This window comes from Amblyomma maculatum, chromosome 3 (assembly GCF_055883805.1).
Source record: "Amblyomma maculatum isolate TAMU_Amacu chromosome 3, ASM5588380v1, whole genome shotgun sequence".
Lineage (NCBI taxonomy): Eukaryota > Metazoa > Arthropoda > Arachnida > Ixodida > Ixodidae > Amblyomma > Amblyomma maculatum.
In genome coordinates this window covers 106,250,320-106,276,055 of record NC_139346.1, presented here as the reverse complement: position 1 = coordinate 106,276,055, position 25,736 = coordinate 106,250,320, and the positions used below count along the sequence as shown (strand labels likewise).

General features: G+C 46.2%; 1 long non-coding RNA gene across 1 annotated transcript in view; it reads right to left on the bottom strand.

Moving 5' to 3' along the window:
- Positions 1–450: 450 nt before the first annotated feature.
- The window catches only part of LOC146195494 (uncharacterized), a 51,061-nt gene continuing 25,775 nt past the window's right edge, over positions 451–25,736 (bottom strand). Inside the window, exons 3-7 of the long non-coding RNA XR_014705580.1 lie at positions 21,397–21,509; positions 18,977–19,012; positions 12,994–13,024; positions 10,435–10,482; positions 451–844 (exon numbers count right to left, since the gene is read on the bottom strand). This is a non-coding gene — a long non-coding RNA (uncharacterized LOC146195494). The remainder of the gene's footprint in view (positions 845–10,434; positions 10,483–12,993; positions 13,025–18,976; positions 19,013–21,396; positions 21,510–25,736) is intronic.

Sequence of the window (25,736 nt, the reverse complement as noted above, 5' to 3'; positions counted from 1 at the left end):
AAGAAGAAAAAAAAACACGGCACAAAGCTGCTTTCGTATGAACGTTTTGAAGTGGTGACGGAGACCGTCCAATTTACAAAAAGCTATCTCAACGCCATAGTGAGTGACAGGCTTGGCCTTTCATCACCAAAACTGCACTATTATGAATTTCAGCGGAAAGCTGCGTTTTGTCACGACTCTACCAGAAGAGGAGAAGCTCACACGACAGTATAAGCTTGTAATGCGTGGGCGTGCTGTGTCCATAGAGCGAAACAAGGCCTCCAATGTGGATGAAATTTTCATCAGATGTGTTCTGGCGTTTCCCTATTATGCCCTGCATTAACCGCTGTTGATCTTGGGGTCATAAGACAGTACAGATACACTATGACAAAAGCATGGTATTTTATTTTTGTGTATTACTTATCTTACGCATTTGAACAGAAAGGATTCTAAGTGGAAATGTTTGTGAGGGAAAACCACTGGGGTGATTTTTCTCCAGGCGATAAGCAGTTCCGCCTGCAAGGTGAAGAAAAAATGACATACCAAGAAACATATAGCTGACATTATCAACCATTAAAATAGTACGTTATCATGTGATTGTAATGATAGGTAATATATATGAAACATCGAGAATAAAACGTTTTCAAGCTGTCTCGTTGCGTTCGCCATAGTCTTGTGGTAGAACTGTGACGCTATCATTCTTATCGACTTGGGAAGAGAGGTCGATGGAGTGCATTTCAAGGCCCGCGTCCGTCCCGCTGTGCCAGCTGTCACTGGACTCCTCCACAAAGCCCTGGACGGAGTTCGTTTCACTGCCTGCGTCCGTACCGCTGTACCAGCTGTCACTGGACACCTTCATGAAGCCCTGCGACCGACAATGAACGCAGGAGTGTTGGTTGTCTATCTGATACGAAGAGAATGCACTGCACATTCCTCATAATGTTTTGGGTGCCACGTAAATGGGCACGTTTCTTGCGATTTAAAGAACAAAACCAAACATAACATATTGCCCAACTTGGACCAAGCATTTTCGATGTGCGCACAAAAATAGCCGCTGGCACGAAGGGTGCGCCCCCCCCCAGCACAAGAATTTCGCATTGAAATCGCTTTTTGTTTTCTGTTTTCTTTTCTTGCAGGAAACGCTGGGAAGTTTAGGTACTGAATGAGATAGCCTCAAACATCACATATGCTGCGTATTCAACTTCCACAAAGACTGTTAGCATTAGGGGTCCCAACGCAATAAACGGCCGAGAAGAATTCGGCATAGAAGTCCACTACGCATTGTGAGTTAAATAAACCCTGACATATTCCTGTAAACAAGATGAATATTGTCCAGCAGTTAAACCGAGTACGTTTGCGGACGCGGTTACCATGGGGCCAACAATCGCTGAAAAACTCCGCTGCAGCGGACACAAAGCTGTTAGCTTTGCGGAAAAGAAACTAACTGTTCTAATGTAAAATATTTCCAACTTCATAGCCAGATAACATCCAGTCGGAGTATTAGTATATACCGAAGAGGCCACCTCGTATATATAAGTTTACAATTGGATTGGAAAACATATTTTTCGTCAAAATGCAGATGCAGACTCTCCGCTCTAGATGGCCTCAGTCCATGGCTGCGGCGACCTCAGCGGCCACTCGGTGGCCAAGGCTTGAATGCCCGGGTACGAGCTGAACAGAACGGCTTCCCATCGCTCAAGAGAAGAAATTTGTACTAGATCTTCCGGTGGAGGTTCGTTTTACATTTCCATAGTATGTGACCATACGTGGCTGTTTCTCCCCAGAACCTGCACGCGGTGTTAAAGTCATCCGGGTACATTTTTACTAATAGGTAAGGGCTAAGAAAAGATCTCGTCTGGAGTCTCTTCCAAGCGGCCTCCTGTGCCTTATCCAACGATATGTCAGGTGGTGGAAATTTGTGCCGTTCCAATCTCTAATGACTTGTGATATCGTGAAACGATACAAGCCCCTCTTTGGAATAACTTATGTATACGAATGAACCACCGACTCGGTTGACAAAACCTCGAGCCATGTTGTGGGCCGCCTCATTTTATTTATTTATTTATCATCAATACCTCAAATGCCCCAGGAATGGGGTCTTCAGAGATGAAGTCCAGTGACAGTGTAATGATTTGAATGAATCCCAATGTGCCTAGCGCAAACGCTCCTGCCTCCACCAGTGCACGCTTCTTCCTCGTCCATAACCCGAGAACACCGAAAGATCTTCCCGATGTGGACGATGAAGTTTGTCGATGTCGACGAGATCCAGGGCATAACAATGGGCGCGACTGCTTGGCTGATGAAGCACACACACACACACACACACACACACACACACACACACACACACACACACACACACACACACACACACACACACACACACACACACACACACACACACACACACACACACACACACACACACACACACACACACACACAATATATATATATATATATATATATATATATATATGTGTGTGTGTGTGTGATGGATAGAAGCCAACAGTCGGCGAGGTCAAGGAAAACATTGGGGATTGTACTTTGTCTTTTATATATAAATACTGTGAGCCTTCAATGGATCTTCTTTCATTTGTACATACCATCGTCATCGTTCCACGGCGCCGGATCCGGCACGCGCCTGGGTTCGTGTCCGGATTAAAAACGCTAGACAAGGCATCGCTGGCCTTGCCGTCACGACCTTGCTGTCTCGACCTAGCCTTCTTTCACAATATATATATATATATATATATATATATATATATATATATATATATATATATATATATATATATATATGAAGGAAAGAAGCCAACAGTCGGCGAGGCCAAAGAAAGCGTTGGGGATGGTACTTTTGTCTTTTTTTTTTTTAATGCTTACTTGGATAATCACAGAAATTAGTAGTGTAATCTGTTTAGGGGAAAGATAATTAAACACAAAGTAGAAGAACCTATGGCTTCAAGACTTCTGGCAGTCTTGAAGCCATAGGTAGCGTAAGAGGGTTCTAGCACAGCTTTCGCCCTCGCTCTTGATCACGTTCTACGTGACGCTGGCGGTAACAAAGGACGTTCCACGTTCGCCGCTTTGGCTGAGGGTGGCGCTGGTGAACACTCTCAAGGTTCGTATACAGACAACATAAATACCCAAGCAAGTAGCAGGGGGAACAGCGGCCGATGTAGCTCAGTTGGTAGAGCACCGGACGCGATATTCGGAGGTCGTGGGTTCGGCTCCCACCATCGGCACGTTGTTTTTTCTTCTACTTTGTGTTTAATTATCTTTCCCCTAAACAGATTACACTACTAATTTCTGTGATTATCCAAGTAAACATTAAAAAAAAAAAGACAAAAGTACCATCCCCAACGCTTTCTTTGGCCTCGCCGACTGTTGGCTTCTTTCCTTCATGTATTATAACGAGCACCCTCATTTCCCCTTAATTGATCTGCTTATATATATATATATATATATATATATATATATATATATATATATATATATATATATATTGAAATGTGGATTTAATAGATGGCCTGAACGTCTAGCGCTGGCAGTAACTCGGGCACAGAGGGATCGGAATACCAGCCGCAGGGAACAGCTTCAGCGCGAGAGAGATGGGCGCCGGGGACCAGCGATGGTGGCGATGGTGATCCCGCAGGGTTGTTTCTTCTTCGTCTTCTTTACATTTCCCCCGCGTGAAGAAGTCGCCATCCTGGCGACTCACGGGGAAGGGAAAACCAGAGGGTTGTAATACGGCTTGAGGCGGCTAACATGGACAACCTCACGGCCGCGGCGGCGGTGGTCGGAAGAAGGGGTGACTGGCTCGATGATGTAATTAACAGGGGATGTGCGTTCCAAGACGCGATAAGGTCCGTGGTACTTCGTTTCTAGTTGCTGGTGGCAGGAACGCATAGCCAAACGAAGCTGTCGGCCAGGAACGTCGGAGCAGGGGTATCGCTATCATGCTGATCTTTGCGATAGCCTTGAGTGTTGGAGGTAAACGTGCGAGCTAGCTGACGGCAGTCCTCAGCCTTCTGTACAATATCGGACAAAGCACTGTACTCAGAGGCATCTGGATGGTATGGCAAAATTGTGTCCAGAGTACAAGGTGGTTCACGGCCGTATAAGAGAAAGAAGGGCGAAAAACCAGTTGTTGCCTGGGTGGCAGTGTTGTACGCGAATGTTACGAATGGCAGTACCTGGTCCCAGTTGGAGCTCCAAGATTCTTCTTCTTCTTTTCTTCTTCGTCTTCTTTACAATATATATATATATATATATATATATATATATATATATATATATATATATATATATATATATATATATATATATATATATATATATTGTACTGTGATAGTCAGCACTTCAGCCATCGACATGCACTAGTGCGTTGTGCGACGAAGACAAAGAAGAAGTACGCTGGGCTCACCGTTGCAAGGTCCTCTCCTCATAGCTCTCCATCTGAGCGTCAATAAACGCCCTATTACAATTGGTGGAGGTGCCGGAAACGATCCCATCCAAACTGGAACTGCGAAGCCGTACACTGCCCTCTACGACCGCCATGCAAGACGAGTCCACTTCGACGCTGCCGGCCGTCCCACCCACAATCATGTGTCCCACCCACGATCAGCGTGACCCTTGCCTATTCAGTGGCACGGCCGATCAAGATGTCGACGACTGGCTCTCATCGTATGAAAGAGTAAGCAGCTACAACAAGTGGGATGATTCATACAAGCTCAGCAACGTCATATTCTATCTGACGGACGTGGCGAACCTCTGGTTTCGCAACCTTGAGGCTGACCTGTCATCTTGGTCGACATTTAAAAAGAATTTCGCAGAAGTGTTCGGCCGCCCGGCAGTACGTAAGCTTCGTGCCGAACAACGTTTACACGATCGTGTTCAGCGCGCTGATGAGACCTTTACCAGCTACATAGAAGACATCGTTGATCTCTGCAAACGAGTCGACCCGGCCATGCCGGAAGCGAACAAAATCCTCTACATCCTCGAGGGCATTACTGAGGACGCCTTCCAGATGCTGGTAGCAAAAGATCCCACCAGCGTTAGCGAAATCGTCAAGCTTTGCCAGAGCTACGACGAGCTCCGCAAGCGGCGCGCTTCTAGGCGCCGCTCCAGTGTGTGCGACGAAGGCGTATCCGCATTAGCACTGGGTGGTTCGCCAACTTCTGAAGGGAGCCCGCTGAATCAACAGATCAAAGATTTTACTCGTGAAGAGGACGCACGTCAACTCTCACTCCTTCCCCATTTTCAAGACTCGGGCCGCCTCGTTCCTGAACTGGCTCCATCTTTGGCCCCTACTATACACCGTGCCGTGCAAGAACACGTCGCTGATGTCTTGCCGTCCAACCCCGTGCTGCCGCCTGTGATGGCACCTCTCACGTATGCCCGAGTAACGGCTAGGCCACCACCTTCGTCCACGTCTGGCTCCTATGTGCAGGTCCCTGCTACCGTTCACCGCCGAATGCTGAGCCTTCGTTCCAAGCACCACCCTCAAGGTTCCGCCCACATCCTATGAAACCTTGGCGTACTACGGACAACCTTCCGATTTGCTATGCCTGCGGTCGGCCGGGCCATGTTGCACGCCTTTGTCGCCAGCGCCTCCAACCTTCACAGCCTGACATTCGACTTTACCCGTACGATACCGACTTACGCTCGCAAATGATTCCGCCCGGTTCTCAATTTGTCTCACAAGATCGCCAAACCTATGCCACTCGTCGATCACATTCTCCTCGGCGCCGATCGCTTTCTCCAATGCTGCGACTTCCTACCAGCACCGTTGAGGGAAACTAACAGTCGCAGTTCCGGGGGCAAGAACTGCGCTTGTTTCGAATTCCTCAAGTCCTCCGTGTCGTCCCGCTAATGTTATCAAACTTTCTGTAGAAGGCGCCACAGTTCTCGCTCTCGTTGATACCGGTGCAGCCGTCTCCGTCATCAGTGAAGCGCTCTGCCATCGAATTCGCAAAGTGACCACTTCGATTTCCGACTTTTCGCTCCGCACCGCCTCATCACAGCACATTCACCCCTCCGCATCTTGCACTGCCAGTGTGCTCATTCAAGACGTCTTGTACCCCACCGAGTTTATTGTTCTGCCGAACTGCTCGCATGATATCATCCTCGGATACGATTTTCTATCGACTCATCAGGCCGTTATTGACTGTGCTCGTGCGCAAATTGCCTTGGCCCCCCTCTGTGATGCCCCCTTCTGTGATACCCCTCCCCGCACTACAAAACTTCTCGTCGCCCATGACACCGACATTCCTCCGTTTTCTGCTGCCCTCGTACCACTGTCTTGTGAGTTGGTAACTCCTTTGACTGCGATTTTTACACCTTCCGAAGCCGCCTCCCGTCATCCCTGCCTCCTTTTTCCGTTCGCAGTTCTCGAAATTCAAGACGGCAAGAGTGCACTTTACGCCTCAAACCCATTTTCTTGCTCAGCAGTCCTGCTCCGTGGCGAATGCATTGGACGTCTTGAAGAGCTTGATCCCGGTCATATCACAACTCTTGCTGACTCAAGCCCCTACTGCGACGTTAGCCTGTGTTCTTACGATGTTGCGACCGCTTCGACGGCCTCCGACGTTTTCCAACATGCTATTGATGCTGATCTTCCACTTGCGCAACGTGATCAACTTGTCTACCTCTCGCAGAACTTCGCTTCTTCATTCGACCTTCCTCAAACTGACTTGGGCCGCACGTCTGTCGTAGAGCACACCATCGACACCGGCAAAACCGCACCTTTGCGACAGCGCACTTATCGCGTGTCGGCTTCGGAGCGCCAAGTAATTGCTGATCATGTAGACGACATGCTCCGTCGTGGTGTCATTCGGCCATCTCACAGTCCCTGGGCGTCTCCAGTTGTGTTGGTACCTAAGAAAGATGGCTCCTTCCGGTTTTGTGTCGACTACCGCCGGCTCAACAAGATCACGCGCAAGGACGTCTATCCTCTGCCACGCATCGATGACGCACTGGACTGCTTGCAGGGCGCCGAGTTTTTCTCCTCGTTGGATTTACGATCTGGCTACTCGCAGGTGCCAATGGATGACGCTGACCGCTCTAAAACTGCCTTCATCACACCAGATGGATTATGTGAATTCAACGTCATGCCCTTTGGGCTTTGCAACGCCCCGGCCACATTTGAACGCCTCATGGACACTGTGCTTCGTGGATTCAAGTGGCGAACCTGTCTTTGCTATCTCGATGATATCGTAGTCTTTTCTACCGATTTTCAATCCCACCTGCTCCGACTGAAGGACGTTCTCACTTGTTTCGCTACCGCCGGCCTCCAACTGAATCTGAAGAAGTGCCGCTTTGCTGCTCTCCGACTAAATATTCTAGGTCATGTCGTTTTTAAGGATGGCATTCTTCCCGATCCCACCAAACTTCGTGCAGTTGCCGAATTCCCACGCCCAAAATCACTGAAGCAGCTACGAAGTTTCATCAGCCTGTGCTCCTACTTTCGCCGCTTCATCTTAAATTTCGCCTCTATTATTGCTCCTCTCATCCAGCTCCTCTCCGGTAGCTCCGACCTCTCCGCATGGACACCTGCTTGTGATGACGCCTTCAACACTTTACGCCGTCATTTGGTTTCGCCTCCCATCCTCCGCCACTTCGACCCGAATGCACCAACTGAGATTCACACTGACGCTAGCGGTATTGGGATAGGCGCCGTTCTCCCCCAACGCAAACCTGGTATCCGAGACTATGTGGTGGCATACGCAAACCGCACCTTGACCAAGGCAGAGTCCAATTATTCTGTTACGGAAAGAGAATGCTTGGCCATTATTTGGGCCATCGGCAAATTCCGTCCGTATGTCTATGGCCGACCATTCTATGTGGTCACTGATCATCACGCTCTGTGCTGGCTGGCGTCCCTCAAGGACCCGTCCGGCCGCCTTGCTCGCTGGGCTCTTCGCCTCCAAGAGTATGACATTCGTGTCATATATCGCTCAGGCCTCAAGCATACTGACGCGGACGCTCTTTCGCGCTCACCTCTGCCTCCCTCTTCGCTGTCTGATGAGATCTGCGCCTACGATTTTTCTTCGCTTGGCACTATCGACATGGCCACGGAACAGCGGCGCGACCCGTGGATATCTACACTTCTGGACTTTCTTTCAAGACACTCTCCAGGTCGTTTGTCTAGGGCTCTTGCCTGCCAAGCCCACCATTTTTCAATTCGTGACGGGCTGCTCTATCGCCGCAATTATCTTCACGACGGAAGGAAGTGGCTTTTAGTCATCCCCCGTCATCTCCGCGCCGAAATTTGTGCTGCTTTCCATACTGATCTCCAGTGCGGCCACGGCGGAGTGTTTAAAACCTACACGCGCTTGCGTCTACGCTTCTTCTGGCGTTGAATGTTCCGCTTTGTCCGCCATTTTGTCCGCTCTTGCCAGTCTTGCCAACGCCGAAAAATTGCTCTCAAGTCTCCTGCTTCGTTGCAGCCGTTGCCCTGTCCTGCCCGTCCATTTGATCATGTCGGCATAGATCTATACGGTCCCCTTCCTACAACTTCAGCTGGCAACCGCTGGATTATCGTGGCAGTGGATCATCTGACCCGCTACACTGAGACATCATCATTGCCCTCTGCTTCCGCACGCGACGTGGCTGCCTTTATTCTGAAAAACCTGGTTCTTCGCCATGGTGCCCCTCGCGAACTGTTCAGTGACCGCGGGCGCGTTTTCTTATCAGACGCTCTTGAGGCTCTCCTGAAAGAATGCCGCATCATACACCGCACCGCTACCTCGTACCACCCTCAGACGAACGGACTGACAGAACGTTTCAACCGCACTCTCGGTGACATGCTGGCTATGTACGTGAACACCGACCATTCCAATTGGGACCAAGTTCTACCGTTTGTTACTTACACATATAACACCGCGACACAGGCCACTACTGGATTCTCTCCATTCTTTCTCCTTTACGGGCGCGAGCCACCATGTACTATGGACACACTTTTTCCCTACCGCCCTGACGTTTCCGAATCTTCACCGCTATCCGATGCCGTCACGTACGCAGAAGAATGCCGTCAGCTCGCCCGCTCTCTCACAACAGAAAATCAGTGGCAACAAAAATACCTCCGTGATACCGGCGAAGCTTCGTCATATCTCCCGAACTCTCTGGTGTGGCTCTGGGTGCCCTCCACAACACCTGGCCTTTTAAGAAGTTTCTTGCTCGCTACCACGGGCCATATAGGGTCCTCCAGCAAACATCTGCAGTCAACTACGTAGTTGAGCCCGTCACGCCCTCTGCGGACTTGCGTCGCCGTGGTCGTGAAACAGTTCACGTGAACCGATTGAAGCCATTCTATGACCCCGCTGTGCTTTCCGCGCCATAAGTCGCCAGGATGGCTCCATTTTTTTTACCCGGGGGGAAAATGTACTGTGATAGCACTTCAGCCATCGACATGCACTAGTGCGTTGTGCGACGAAGACAAAGAAGAAGTACGCTGGGCTCACCGTTGCAAGGTCCTCTCCTCAAGCTCTCCATCTGAGCGTCAATAAACGCCCTATTACAATATATATATGAATAAATGAATGAATGAATGAAAGCGCCCACAAGTCAACGAGGTCAAGGCTGTTTAAGCTTATACTTTCTAGGTTATTAACTTTATTACATTACTACCCCGGGAAGTTTTTTGTTTTCTGTCATTTTAGTTAGCATAGAAAAATCACCAGCCACAAAAGGCTATTCTAATATAAATAAAGTATTTTATTTACCTTTGTTTGGAATAAACAGGAGCCGCTTAGTGGAAACGCAGACACTGCTGAGCAACTGAGAACTCTGTAAAACCACAATGTACTTTTAATTAAGATATTCGATAGGTTATTCGGGTTAACGAACAGGTGTAAGGACATTAGTTGAGCACTGCTGGTGACTACTTTGGAAACGGCGAGTTTCTTTGCTTGCTTTACCCTACACTGTAACAAATGAAATGATTTAGGGAGTATGCAACTACGTTACTATGGCCGCTATATTGGGATGCGTGTAGCACGGCGAATGGTTACAGGCACATAACGCCTCCTTATCAGTACGTTAGGGCTTGCATTTCTGCAGCTTTTTTTGCAGCACAATAATGTACTCATGACGTGAATTGAATCCTTCCTGTATGAGACAGCAGGATATATGAACAAACATAAAATGTGAGCTATGATAATGCTTCACGATCTTTAAATGTTCGCGTAGCTAGTGATCTATCTGAATAGCGCATACAGTAGAAATGTTCTGATTTTACCGCTCCACATCAGTCAGAAGCTACTCTTCACAATGACATGCTTGAAAGTAGCACGTGTTTAACTTTCACCCATTGTTTATAAACAAGACTTCGTTATAGGAAAAGTCAGTCGTAGATCCGGTGTTTCTTGACTATGCAGTAAAACCTCGACTATTACCACAAACATGAAGAATGCACTAAAATAGGACCATCAAAATGAATAAACGTAGGCTTACCGTAGGTTCTTCGGTGACGTCAGCGGGGCTAGTCGCTTCCCTACCCCTCTGTATTAAGAAGAGAAACCAGGTGAACAAATAAGATTTTACGATCATGTAAAATGAAGATTACACTCTATTCGTGTTAGCAGAGGAATAAAAAAGGCGTATTCCGTGCGTTTTATGAGTGTTATTTGCTGCTATACGAGGATGTAATGTAGTTAGGTAATGATAAGCAAAACGCATTTCACGCAACTATTATTCCTGTTAAAAGCTGGGAAAACACTTTCATTAAACACTGTCTCTCTAAACACTGAATTTTTAGACGGTATTTTACATCAGTGCTTTTTTTCGCTAGCTCAATAATAATGAACAAACATATATACTGATTAAAAAAAGTGAGGAAACAAAAAATATTTGGTCTTAATTCTGTGTCACTTCATATATTTTAGGTCATGTCGCTCAATAAGAGCAAGAGTTAGGCGCCGTCCAGAAGAGCCGCTTATGCGGAAAGGTTCGTACGGATCGATGCGCGGCTTTATATAAGAAAAATGAGCACAATATTACTACTTCAAATGATAGCCTATTAGCAATATAAAATGCTTCAAGAAGATTTGGAATTTGTCACAAAATTTTAATCGTTGAAGCCTGCGATTTAAAACAACGTGGGTGGACGGGTGGCACTTAAGGCCATCGCTATCTTGGGTTACGGCATCAACCCCTTTCTCACTATCGAAATCATCTGGGTGCCCGCACACGCTGTTCATCTTGGCAACGAGGCGGCTAATTACAACGCTCGCGATTCGACTGACCAAGCAAGCCCCCCTCCGCCGGGAATGGATATGCGCTACGCGCTCCTCACGTACAACGACATAACCTTGCACTACCGCGTTTCTCGTCTCACCGGCTGCGTTTATGCTACAGCTCCCGCGCCGATTATGCTCCTATTCTCTACTCCTGCCCGGAACACTTGCCTCCTGCCTCTAGGCAGGAGGCAAGTCCGGAGCAGCGGGAGGCTGCTTTGTCCAGCCCTGAGCTGGACGTAAAACTTCGGCTGGTGACGGAAGTCGCGACTAGGCATGCCCTCGACGCCAAAAACGGCAGCCCGAAGGCCACCACCAACGCTGCTTTATAATTTCGTTTTCTTTGGCCTTCGTAATAAGCGTTCTTTTCACCGCAATCACCCTACTACTCGAGGTGTAAGATCCCATTTAGCATCGCTGGGTCCGAACAATGTTTAATAAAGAGGGCAACTAGCCTTCCATTCAACAAACACATGCTAAGCCAAATTACTCCGTAGCCCTATACTACGGTACCGTTTTCTTTCTTTCTTTCTTTCTTTCTTTCTTTCTTTCTTTCTTTCTTTCTTTCTTTCTTTCTTTCTTTCTTTCTTTCCTTCTTTCTTTCTTTCTTTCTTTCTTTCTCTCTTTCTTTCTTTCTTTCTTTCTTTCCTTCTTTTTCTTTCTTTCTTTTCTCCTTTCTTCCTTTCTTTCTTTCTTTCTTTCTTTCTTTCATTCTTGCTTTCTTTCTTTTTGTATTTTTTCTTTCTCTTTCACTTTCAATAACAACTTTATAGTGGTTAAGATGTCCACAGAAACGAGTGTGACAAATACTGCTCCTTTATTTTCCTGTAAACCAAATTATTGTTTCCTGCTGGATTCGGAACAAGAAGATACAGGAAAAATGGCGCAATAAAATGGCGGAACGACCTTGTACTAATTAAGTGTGTGTCTCCAACGAGAAGTGAGGCAGTTACTGCACGTTCTTTTCACCAGAAACCTAGTAAAGTGAAGAATATAAAAAAAATGATGGAACTAAAAGGCGGTGTTAAAGACGCTACTCCGTCTAACCATAAAATCCGTCCTGCGCGTCCCTTTAATTTTAAACGCCACGCCGACTAGAGCCCTGTTAACCATGGAAAACCATGCTCAACAGAACCTTCGTTCCTATAACAAGGTTACAACTATGCTTCAGCCTCCATCATTTATTTAGGTCGCCATTTTGCTCGTTGAAGCCGAACTGTGAGCGGGTCCTCTGGCTGGTGTGTGATAAATAAAGATAGCAGGGAAGCGTCTGTCTATATCAAACAATCATGGAAGGAGATTCATGCTGTCTTCGCCCTTAATGGCGTAGGCTCTTAACTGGGGCCATGACAGCACTGGCCAGCGAAAGGCTGCACTGCTCTGGCCTGCGCTGCCATGAAATACATCTTTGTCGTTAAATATGTCATGAAATATATCTTTCAGCATTAACCACAAACAAGTGTACCAGCATGCTGTAACATATCTGCGCAAACATATATTCAAAAAATGTGGCCAAGTAGACGCAAGCATTTGGGAAGGGACGACTAAAACAGAGGTAATGATAAAGTGTACTACCCGAAAGTGCTTGAATAATACTACCATCAAGCAATAGTACAGAGTACTTGTATGTTTAAGTGTACGATTATACGCACTGTAATCGCAAATTCAGTTAGGGGCAAAGTGGTACGGGCCATCCTAGCAGCAAATAAACTTTTGTAATCAGTGGAAGGGCATGGAAGCAAGTGTTACAGGAAACAAGTAACAATCGGGTACTTACGAGATCATCGCCAAGGGCGGCCAGCGTTATGCTGTAAAATAAAAATGAATGGCTACTAATTTACCTGTATTTGCTAAACCGATACCACGTTTTGCTCTCTTTAGCTTAGTGCATATTCGTTCGACTTTATTGAGCGGAAAAGCGGCATATTTATACATTCAGCTCAAGCATGAGAATCATCGCTCATACACTACGCTCAAGATAAGTGTGCCACTTTTCCGGTTAATAAATAGTTGGTAGTGTGCGCATGTGATGTCCGTTTCCTTGTTAGTGTCCTTGTTGCGTTGCCGTTCATTTCGATCAGCTTTCTTTAATTCGTTCGAAATTTTCATTACTTTTGTTTTCCGAAATACTTATTAGCTCTTGAGAGCACATCTTCGGGCGTCGACTATAGTGGCGAGAACTAGAAAAGCTTCACGAGATATATACTTGGTGCCGCGACCATGATTTCTACCAGCTGTCACTTGCGGTATCACCTGCCAAACCGGCCGTCATTATGTGGATTTCTTTTTCTCCTCTTCATCATCAGCCAGCCGCGATAGATAGCAGAGTAGTTATATTTTATTCAAACGTAATTCGTTTCAGCATGTGCATTTCTTTCAATGGGGCAGGCGGCTGTTTGCAGCTCGTGTCATGAAAAGGTTCACCTGGATGGAATGGGATCTTCTCAAGTGATACAGTAAGTGCCAGCGCTCTGCAAACCTCATGTGTTTTATCTTGCAAAAGTGGCAGTGCTTTGGGCGTTCATTACACCTGCAAATCCATAACCTGAACCACCGATAGACATATAAACACCAGAAACGAAGCACACGGGAAAGCACTACCCGTGTATTTCTTTTCTTGCGCTTCTGTGTAGTTGGCCGGTTCAGTATGTTAGAATCGCATCAACTAGCTCAAATGGCCGCCATAAAATGACTCTGCCAAGGTCACCTTTCTAACAACCTGGCTCAGTGATTTCCTCTAGGCGAAAATGCTTGCTCCTGACTCGCAGAATTTTGTACATTCATTTTGCACAGTCATCTAGCTAAACGTCATTGATATTCAGAGCATATCGTTTGCTTTATCATGCAACATGCACCTGCACAGTTTAGGTCGCTGTGATGCCACACGCGTCAAAAGCCTTATAGTATCTGGAATCTGAGTTCCACAGCTGCTTTCAAGTTATTGCGCGCACCTTTCGTTGCTCGAACTGCAAGCTGAGGTACTGTGGCACATTGTAAAGCCGACTTCTTAGCATTGGACGCACTGAAGAACAATTTGAACTCTCCAGGCGCCTATTCTGCCGGTCATGATTCGTGATTACACAGTCTCCTATATCATATGAAACTCACTTCCACATAAGCGGTTCTTCTGCATATGTCTAGGAGAGAGGCAAATATATAAAAGGCTCGTAGTCGGACTGAGAGCTATAGTTCTATAATCTTCTAAAACTGTACTAACTGGGATCTATCGTATTTTATTGCTCTTTTGCATGCCATTTACGCCTTCGTCGACACGCTTTAGCGCCACTGTGCAGTCAGTGTGATTATCATATATATTCGGACCGAAAATTTAGACATGGCGCAAAGCCTAAAGAAGGCAGTTCGTTTTCGAAACAGATTCGGTTGGCTGGAAAAATCTCCACCCCGTGTTTATACTTACTTTGGTTCTTATGGAAAAAGAAAACAAAACGAAGCAGGTGATTAGTCAATGCTAAGTCAAATAAAACCAATAGTTGATGTTTGCTCTTTTAAATCTACGAAGGCTATGACGTACATGGGGTGACATGTATCCTGAAAAGAAAACGTTTAACACTTCTCGGAAGACAGATATTTGCGAAGGAATAAAATATAGCAAGCCTCTTAGAAGGGATAAGGGGGAATTTTATAGAATTCGAGTATGAATTTTATTTCCTTTTTGAAGCTTCGGCAGTTTCTTTTCCTTCATTCTTCAGTACATCGCTTATACTCATTAGTGTTTGAAGTGGCAGCCTAAATATTAAGGTTGTTGTTTAGATTTAGGGTAAGTTAGGTTAGATTTTTTTCCAATCTTAGCATTGGAGTCCCCTGCCTGGTGCAATAATTCGGGGCCATATGGTCTCTATATCACTACTGTCACGACCAAACAGGAAATTTCACCTCCGATGGTGGAGGGGTTCTTTTTTGCAAGAAACTGTATTTGATACAAATAAAGAGTGACAGTGGTACGCACCCGGCTGTTGGTGTCAAATCCTACACTTCATTAGCGTTCAATATATTTGACAATCAAATACATCAATTGTGAGCCTTAAAATTTATTCGAAATATAAAACCATGACAGCAAAGCGGAAGAGCATCTTAGCTTCAAGCCCTTTTTGTATGCACTTTGGAATAAAAGAAGTGACATAGCAGCTACCCGCAAAACGACGAAAAAGATACATACGAAGCTCTCTTAGCTGTGAGGCAGCGCGGAATACACATAAATCAGGTGATTTGGTTGCGATAGCCTATCCTCTTTTCTCATGATGGTGCTTTGTTATAGTCAAAATAGAACAGACCTCTAATTTTGTGTGCCAACGTTCCAACCACTTATTCCTGAAGCTGTGTAATCAGTATGTGTACGGGGCGATTACTTTCTATGGAAACTAAATATTTCTTTCGCAATTTGTCTGGGATATCAAGAAGGTTTTGTAAGCCGCGCCTAGCGTGTAAGGTAAGGGAAAGTGTTGACAGAGACAGGCTTCAAAATTCTCACAACGCATATGAGCTAGATATAGGCATGTGAAAGCATAACTTGCTACCACGTTTTTGCCCAGATTTTTTATTTATGCTTTCATCTACTTCGTTCAAAGAACATTGCTTCGAATGATGACTGTATCGAGTGTCTCGGTAAATTCACTCCTAGGTCACAAGCTCATAAATGATCCATTGTTAAGTTGAGCTCCTGTTGGCTCTATATGAAAACAACTATAGTGCATCTCAAGCGCAACTCCCCTGTCTCAATATAGCAATAATCAAATCTTTATTTTCTACGATTTCCGATTTGCACAGACACATGATATATGAGTGTACATAATGGCGGGTTGAAGAAGACTTCCGAGAACCTAGAGATAACATGTGTGCATACATCGGATAGCTGACGGCAACTATTTATATGCCCCCGCCGGGGTGGCGCAGTGGTTACGGCGCTGGACTACTGTGCCCAAGGACGCGGGGTCGAGTCCCGGCATCGGCGGCCGCTTTTCGATGGAGGCGAAAAGCAAGGCGCCTGTGTACTGTGCGATGTCAGTGGACGTTAAACAACCACAGGTGGTCGAAATTTCCGGAGTCCTCCACTACGGCGTCTCTCATAGCCGAGTAGCTTTGGGACGTTAAGCCAAGCTAACCAAACCTATTTTTATGCCGTCTGCAACGAAAGAGGGCCGCCATTGCGATATTCCCTCCTGCGACGTTTAGCTCAGTAGCCGAGTACCGTACCTGACTGCAGTGGGGTGTTGTAATAATAATAATAATAATAATTGGTTAACTGGCGGGGAAAGGCGCAATATCTTCCACACTTGTAGCTATGGACACCTGAACCGCGCCGTGAGGGAAGGGAGGAAGTTGGGAGTGAAAGTAGATAGAGAGAAAGAGGAGCCGTAGTGGAGGGCTGCGGAGTAATTTCGACCAACTGGGGATCTTTAACGTGCGCTGACATCGCACAGCACACGGACGCCTGTTCGTTTCACCTCCATCGAAACGCAGCCGCCAAGGTCGGAATCGAACCCGGGTACTCCGGCACAGTAGTCGGGTGTCTTAACACTGCATCACCCCGGTGGGGCATCAACGCGTCTTTAAAAGTTAGTTTTGTTCGGCACAGTCTTCAATTCGCTGTGTATTGTTGTTTTTTTCGCTGAAACTTCACCAGATTTTGATTGTGGCTGTGCATGATGCTGTCGCCCCTGCCTCGATGATGGGACGAAAGAGATATGCTCCGCGATGCACCACAGTCTACAAGTCGGACAAAGAAACGTTGTCGCTGTTTTCGGCACCAAAAGAAGAAGAACGTGTGAAGGTATAAAGAAATTTCATCCCACATGTCATTCTTGAGACTTTTTATGTGAAAAGCATTTAGAGCTTCACCTCGCGTCAAAATTCTGGGAAGCTATCTACAAGGGTCATCTACTCGTGTTCCGCTGCTACCGTGTCTTGCAAAAGATGCGGTGCCAACAAAGTTTCCTGACTTCTCTGTACACTTGTAAAAAGCCAGGAAGTAAAAAAAAGATATAATTGGAGGCACGGCATTCCGGTGCAAAAGAAACGCCATACCCGTCACCCCGCCGGGGTGGCGCAGTGGTAAGACGCCCGACTACTGTGCCGGAGCTCCCGGGTTCGAACCCGACCACGGCGGCTGCGTTTCGATGGAGGCGAAACGAAGTGGCGTCCGTGTGCTGTGCGATGTCAGCGCACGTTAAAGATCCCCAGGTGGTCGAAAATACTCCGTAGCCCTCCACTACGGCTCCCCTTTCTCTCTTTCCACTTTCACTCCCACCTTTCTCCCTTCCCTTACGGCGCGGTTCAGGTGTCCACAGAGAAAGTGTGACCGATACTGCGCCTTTCCCTTCCTGTGAACCAACCAACCAACCAACCGTCACGAGCCGCACTACGGTCCTCAAGACGATGCTTCGAGTAATGACCCACACGTCCATGGATGAAAGCGTGCAGAAAATATCCTCATTGGATGCCACATCGCCAATTTTCAGCTCCATGTTTGAAGTGTTGCGAACATTTTGACTTTTAGCTCTTGGCGAGGCTGCCCTCAAACTAGGCGTTCAGAACGTCAGAAGCGTTCCTACAAACGTGCGTTCGACGTCTAATTTACGTGCTGTGTCTTGTGCGCCGAGCATAAGCTCTTCGCTCCTCAGTGACACCAATTTTAGCGTTTCTTGCTCTGACAATAAAGCTAATCATTTTTGCCCGATCAATTGAATAGTGCAATATATATGCAGTTTCATTATAGCAGGTGGACCGATTCACAAAACAGGCCTGCGCGCGCTTTCTTATCGTGATTGAGATAGTTTTACACTTTGCGAAGTATTTGAAGTTTAATTTATTTGTCGTCTTCATTGACAATTATTTAGAGATATCAGATTCTGTTCAGCTCAGCCCGCCAGAACAAAATAATTACGATCGCTCACCGCTGTCCAGACTACTGTTCAGACTTGCTACGCGTCAAGGACTAAACTCTCTGAATATTTTTCTGTTCGACATGTTGGTAAATAGTGAATGACTGATCAATACAGGCATTCACTTTTTATAGGCCTGATGGCAAGCGAATTGTGTGAATGCTCAGTGTTTCTCACGCGCTAAAAAAACTGAAGGTCACGAGAACAGCTGGTTAACACTGTGGATTATGAGAAAATATGCGACATAAATTTCGATAATTTACTCATTTTGGCTAATATTTATGCTTAAATTAAATGTTCACATTCAGTCTTCAATGTACCTTTCCCAATTATTTAAGCCTTTTTTTTGCTACCGTATACTGGTGCCCAATTTACTACGCCGTCTCCATCTCCAAAAGCCCTCGCAATCGTGTGGCGCCATCTGTGGGACTGCAAGAGTTTCTGTGTAACGTGCGGGCGTTCGCTGAGACACCTTTCAATTCTTACACTATGGTTGGGGCTGCGTTATAGTGCTCTTAGAGCACTATAGCTGAGTGCGCCAACAGGGATAGGTTTAGCTTTAGGCAAGCGCATTTTTTCTAGCAGACGCCAGGAAATTGGCATGCCACCAGAGCCCCAACCATTGAGCTACGCAAAATGCTAAGCAAAGCTGCACGGAAAAAGAAAACATCCTACGATCATTCTCGATTAAAAAAAGAAAGAAAGAACTTTAGCTCGCGGAATTCATTTTTCCATCCTGGTTTTGGTACCTTTTTAAACGTTTTTATACAAACTCATTACCACTTAACTTATCTCTCACCTGAGGTATTTTGTTTCTTAATAAAGTGTGTTTTGTTTAACATCGCGCTCGTTGGGGCTTACCATGTGTTGAAGAGCGACCCTCTTGCTTGCCGCCCGCTGTAATATTAGAACATGATGTTATAATTCTATAGTTTTCTTCGTAAGCAAGTAATAAAATCAGTTCCACATATTCTTAGAACTTGGTCATTAGCCCATATGTTAAATCAGGAAGTTTCCTTTTTCGCATATTGTATGGACTGCAAAACCAGAGAAAATATATCTGCACAAGATTCTTTGGAACGCTGAAATTTTCGACGCTTTATTTTTTAAAAATTGCCCGATAGCATTTCTAGGTCAGCTTTAATTACTCGGTGAAAGCTCGAATCAATTTTGAATCCGAGATTTTGCTCGCTCTGTACCGTTAGATCCTTACCATCAACGCGTTTATAACAGCACTTTGCATTTTAAATAGGTCCCTCACAGGAAATGTTGCCAACGATGCACCGGAATGGTTTTCTATGGGAGTCGTAAGCACTCAGTTGTACCTCAGGGAAACATTAAATCCAGTCTTTAACACCCTATGGAACAATGAAACAATCCCATCAGTATACCCATAACAGCATCTCACTATATTCTAGCTCCTCACGGTGGGTTTATCGGCTGGGAAAACATTGATTATATACTGCATACACGCTTTTAAAAAATTTCCCTTGCGTTTTTCGAAAGATTGCCTGATTATTGCTACTGCAGTCTTTCTTCCTCGTAACTGGCGGTCGCCAGTGTTGTAGCTGTACTCGATCACTCGGTGTACTTTGAAACCCGCGCTTCTTGTTATGAGAGCACCGAAGAACACAGTGTGGTTGTGTAAGTCTAGATTTGAGGTATGGCCTTGTTCGAGCTGTTAGCAGGGTCAGTTCGAAATCTGTGTTTCTTGTCGTGTGAATGTTGCAGCCCAAGATTCCCGAAAGCAAACTTATTTCCGAACTAAGCGGTATGCCCAAAATCATACCTCTGCTGCTTCAGACGCCTACAGACAGCTACAGAGGCGATTATTGCCACTGCTGGACAATTTAGTATCCTAAATTTTTACACCCTGCAATAAACATTAATGCACCTTCTTGATGACAAAAGCAATCCTTCAATATTATATTTCCTGTGCCCTAAAATAATTGCTTTAAATCTCAAAGCTTTCGGCTACATCTGGTTGTTCATCCAATTCAATAAAAGAAAAAAAAAGAAAAGTCCCGAAACGTAAAAAAAAAAAAAAAAACAGTCAGCACTGGACTATTCACATTCATAACAATCCCGCGAGCTCATACTCAACAATATATAAACGAAACATTTAATTGCAAGATTTAAGACATGCCGCAGGCGGAATGTAACTCCACAGATACTGGAGGCATCCTCTTTCTTGTAGCTCAATTAGCCTCTCATTGCGCTGAAGTTTCCAAGCTGGACTGCATACATTTTGGTATATCGGCCAGCACAAGTGACTTGTGATGTTTGCTTGTGTTACAAAGCGACAGAATCTGGCAGGCCAGAATCCCTACAAGTCTAAAATTGTTTTCCTTTTGGAGGGGGGGGGGGGGGGAGGACTCATCGTGTCCAACATAAATCACTTCGGAGGCGACCAGCAGCAAATGCTGCACACTCTAAAAATAGAGCGGTGACAGCTCTCGACAGCGCTCAGCTTAAAACATGCAACGTGATGATCCTAACGTACCCACTGTAATCGCAAACATTAATGGAAAAAATGCGCTATAATGCATTTACTGTATTGATATTTTGCGGCATTTGGCGTGACAACCAAAGACGATTAGAACACGTACAGTTAGCTTTGGGCAAACAGCAATGCATCACTTATTCGCGACAACTGACAGCACTTTCGCGTTTGGTGTTCATTCGGGATATCAATACAGGTCTCTCGGTGAATAACATTGCTGCGTATTATAGGCCACAAAAGTCACCAGGAAGCACGAAAAACTACAACAGCGCAAGTATACCTCGCACTTATCACGGTATACATGTCCAATGTAGGTGAGTAACTTTCACATCTACGTCCACCAACGGCTAACAGAGGCGCTATTAGGTATACCAGACACGTTTCCTGGTGAATCTTTAATGTAAAGTCCGTGCCATACGAACAAGATAATGGATGTACTATATTCGATTTCTCACTCGCCTAGTTTTCACTTTCTTAAGCTCCAGGCTATATATTTAGAAGTTATCATAGTACGGCATGGAGGATTTGAAACCACAAATCCTCGCGTTAGTCATCAGTAACTGGCGATTTATTCCTCTCAGCTGTGCGCATTTGCGCTATAGTGAACGATATCTTAGTGAAGCACCTGTCTTGTTTTTTCCCATTCATGTGCTGCGTTAGACACGAACCAGCTAACGACAGAGCGGAATCGGGCGAATGCCACCCATCGCTGCAAAGGCAGGCAGTGAGACAGAGGCGAGGTCATAGCGCCTTCACCATAGCAGGCCGCAGCGCTCACCGACAATGTAGATAATCAGGAGGACGGCCAGCAGGAGTGTCGTGGCCACAGCTATTACGGTGTTCTTGTTGACCCCAGGTTCCTCGCTAATCTCCTTCACCTGGAGCCGCTTCCTGGGCAAAAAGAAGACAAATAACTATGCGCATGCGCGGCTGCACACACGGCAAAACAAAATATCACTTGCAAGCTAACGCCCAAGTAGCGCTATTCCGGCGCCGATAAGCTCTGGCGTCATTGCCAATGTTTAGAACTTAAAGGGACACTAAAGAGAGAAAGGAAGTGGGTTTGCATCGATAGAATGCCAGTTCCTAATTACAAAAAGACCACTCTTACTGAAAACAGAGCTGTTATAAGGTAGTAAAGAAGAATAACAGAAATACAGGTATCGCCACCACAGCCAAACGGCCGAGGCTCGCAACAGCAAATCACGTGACGCGCTAGGAATCCCGGAGGCTGACAAATGCGAATTACGTTGTATGTTTGAATGCGGTAGTACGTTTTTTCTCAAACATGATAGCACGCTTTTATCATACGTAAACGACGGCGAAAAGACAACGTAAACGTTGCAAGGCAAATACGAAAATATACTTGGAGGCGCCACAGGCGCCCACTTCAGTTTTGGTTATGTTTCGGCTCAGGCATTTCGTGCGCACTCGGATAGTTTGTTTGAACCTGCAGCGCCTGAATTACGAGCTTGGAGCAGCAGATGCGCCTTGATGGTTCCCATTTGAGCATTCGAAGGTACGAGCGAGCGAAATCCGCTACCGCCGACACACTCCTTCGTTCACACTTCTGCGCCAACATATCGCCGCCGTTGCCGCTTCGACTGCGACCTGACCGCTTGACTGCAGCTACGTACGCCACGAAAAGCATACATATGCTAAGTACCGAAGGAAAAACGCATTATCATTCAATTGTTCACTAATAATGGCACATCTGACCAACATATACTGCGTCAACAAGACCTTCAACGTGCTATTTGCAGGCATCGTAAACAAAAGGGGCATACTTGCCGATCCTACCAAGGAGAGCGTCGATATTGCGCTCGTCGCCCAGCGAAAAAAAGGGCCTCGGGTAAAATGTAAAAACTAAAAATAACGAAGCACCAGAAATACCTTACAAAAGATTTAAAAAAATCGATTTGTAAAAAAAAAAAGAAAAAAAACTGCCAGAAGCGGTAAGACGCGAACTCGCTACTGCTTGCTCCGTAACGTACGGCGCTAACCGCTCGGCTACGCCGCGACACGGGAACCTTGGAAATAATTCTAGTTTTTATGTCATGGCCCCATTTACAATAAAGTGTTTCTGCTGCCGGTCTAAAATTACAACTTCTTGATCATCGGCGCATGCTGCCTGCTCTCACGTCTTGCAACTAATGTTCTGGATGCCTATGCGCACTATATTGTGCACTGGATCCATTTTAACATGTGGAATTTCACAGCGCTGGCAAATGTAGTGGCGCCGGCACTTCGGTCATGTTCTGCTACCGTGGACGTAATTTTCGCTGAACACGGAGCTGTAGCACAAACCTTGAAGGAAAAAAGTGCGACGAAGCTTCAAAACTGACAAGCGCGGCAGCGAGGACACTATTTTGCTGGTAACTAAATCTTATTTGTATGTAAACATGTCAGGAAGCATTGCGATGACCGAGGGCTCGGTTTGTTTATACACAGTGCAAGAAGGAGCGCAAAAGCTTGAGAAACATGTAAAGTATTGTGCATTACAAGCGCTCTATGTTTTTTTTTTCTTCCTTTATGGGCCCATCGCTCGGTAAATTACTCTCTTCATCGTTTTATTTATTTCGGCTGAGGCCGTCATTGCGAGTACGCTGTTGCCAAGTTGGCCCTTGAGGGATGCGACGCCGCGGGCCGCGCCGGCTCGCTAGCTATCACGGAGTCTCCGCTTACGTCATAGTGTGCGTCACTCAACTCCAACTACGTAGTTGGAGGCCACAGTTTGAATTCGACCTGCGGGAACAAGAAAAAACCTCAACTTCTTATCGCAATATCTCAGCAATTATTCGATTTTTTGCTGCCGGATATGCGGCGACAGTGTCACCAAATGTAGTTTATTAGATTTTCATACAATATTTAGCTGTCTTTAGTGTCCCTTTAACAGCTCACCTTCCTGTGTGCATTAAGTGCAATCAAGACAGGAGGAACGCTTGGTGAGTTAGCGCTAGCTTGAAACTCCGCACTCCGTACTCCCATTGGGTCCCTTAGGGAAGAACCGCGAACATATGATATCGGCTTGATTTCTTGGAAGGCATGTTTTTTTGGCAGCGAGAGGAACATTACGCCAGCCGCTTCGCGAGGTCACCACCTCTCCTCTGTCAGCTGTGCGTATGCGCGGAGTGACGTCACGGACCGCAGCTGGTGTGTGCGCTTGTAGGAAAAGCTATATTACGCTCATTTTCGAACCGTCAGCGTAGCTGCGCCGTAACTTTATTGTGTAGAACAGCGCGAAAAAATGTTGGTATTCTACACAATGGAATACCAACATGCCCAAGCTTCTGTTTTAACCGTAACCTTTAGGCAGCTGATGACGCCATCCCTGATGTCACATCTTACCCAGTACTAGCAATAGTTATGACTAGAGACTAACTAGTCACTAACCAGTACTAACTAATGACTAACTAATACTAATTAGCCATTAGCCATGACTAACTTTATCGTGGGTAATGACAGAGATGACTGTGACGTCAACGGCTGTAAAGCCATGGCCGAATGTAACGCCATCATGACGTCACATCCGGAATGTTTGATAGCCAGAAGTTTCCTTATGACGACGTCACATCCGGTCACGACGTCACTAGGCGATTCACGCTTAGACTAAACGAACTCCGGAGACGTCCGATTCAAGCGTGCGTGCGGCGGCTTTCATTTGGCGCTTCCTTGAACGCCGAGCCACGCAGCATACACAAGCAGGCGCAGTGCAGTAGGCATCAGCGGCATTTCAAACCGGTTTACAGGAAAAAAAAGATGCAGCATCTGTTACAAACTTTAGCCAGTAGCCAAGTCACTACTAGCCAGTAGTCACAACTACGGCGGTATCGCACTGCGCATGCCAGGGTTCCGTGCGGCGCCTTTCATAAAGCTGAAACCATAGCATAAACTACTATGGGCAAAAGCCATGTCGTTACTTTCAAGCAGACCCCAAGCGTAGCCTTGCAGATGTAGCTCTCGCGTAAGTCTAGGTTTAACCACTGTTATTTTTTTCGATATCTATAACGTCACATAGTGTGGAAGCAGCCTGTTTCTAAGGGAGACGCTGAAGAGACAGGCACATTAAGTGTACTACTCAAAAGAATCGTTAAGTATTTGTAGGCATCAGACGCTTGTTTCGCGGTCTTCAACTTTCCGTTGCCGCGATTGTAGCAGCGATAACCAGCTGGTGTTAGAAAACGACGACTTTCAACGTGCCAGCATTAAGAGTTTTGATCGAGAACTATCCTCCGCCAGGTTTTATTTGGTGGCATGGTCGGTGAGTCGTTTCACGCCACGAGCCCACATGACATCCATATGTGAGGAGATGCCGACTCCGAAAGCTACATTAAGATTGGAGGGTGAAGTACTAATCGAAGCATTCCTCTGTGGCCCTTGCTAACCTGACTCGGACAGACTACTCCTATATGCCACGTTGGCTAGTCCTTACAGCTTCTTTGCGGCAAGGCTTCATATCTATGTTGGCTGGTCTTTCACATTATGTAGTGGCTTAGGACTGCACTTTTATGACCGTGTGTGCGATGTCATGCATAAACCCAGGAATTAAATTAACAGAGAAGCAAAGTGCGTGTACGTGAAACAGTGTGCGCAAAGGAAGCCGCACACGGTTTAGCCGTTTCACATGCTGAGAATCCCGCCACGCGTTGAAAACAATTTTCTTCGGCCAGCGGCGGAGGGATCCCGTTCACAGAGCTGCCGATGGCTTGCGAACAGCTTCTGTCCGGTTTGGACTCAGTCGCAGCGTCCTGTGATCACCTTACGACCGGTAAAATAGAAATAAGCATGACGTGACGTCACTTCAACACTGGGCTGCGCTACTGGTTTCGCCACCTGCGCCCTCTCCTCTCCTATCGCCCCTCTCTGCCGACGGCCGCTTAGAGCTGCACACACTAGGAGGGGAGCGGAAAAACGTACACCCTGCGCATTGGAGGCCTCTGACCGAACTATATTGCGACAGAGCGGCGAAAGACGCAAAGTGAAGGTGTTTGCGATCGGGCGATTTCGTGAACATACTGATTACGATCAAGTCAAAAGCCTAATCGCCGACGCTATCTTCTGTGTCACTTCGTGTGCAATGATTATTCAGGCTTTTAATTTTCCCGCGTTCGTCCCTCG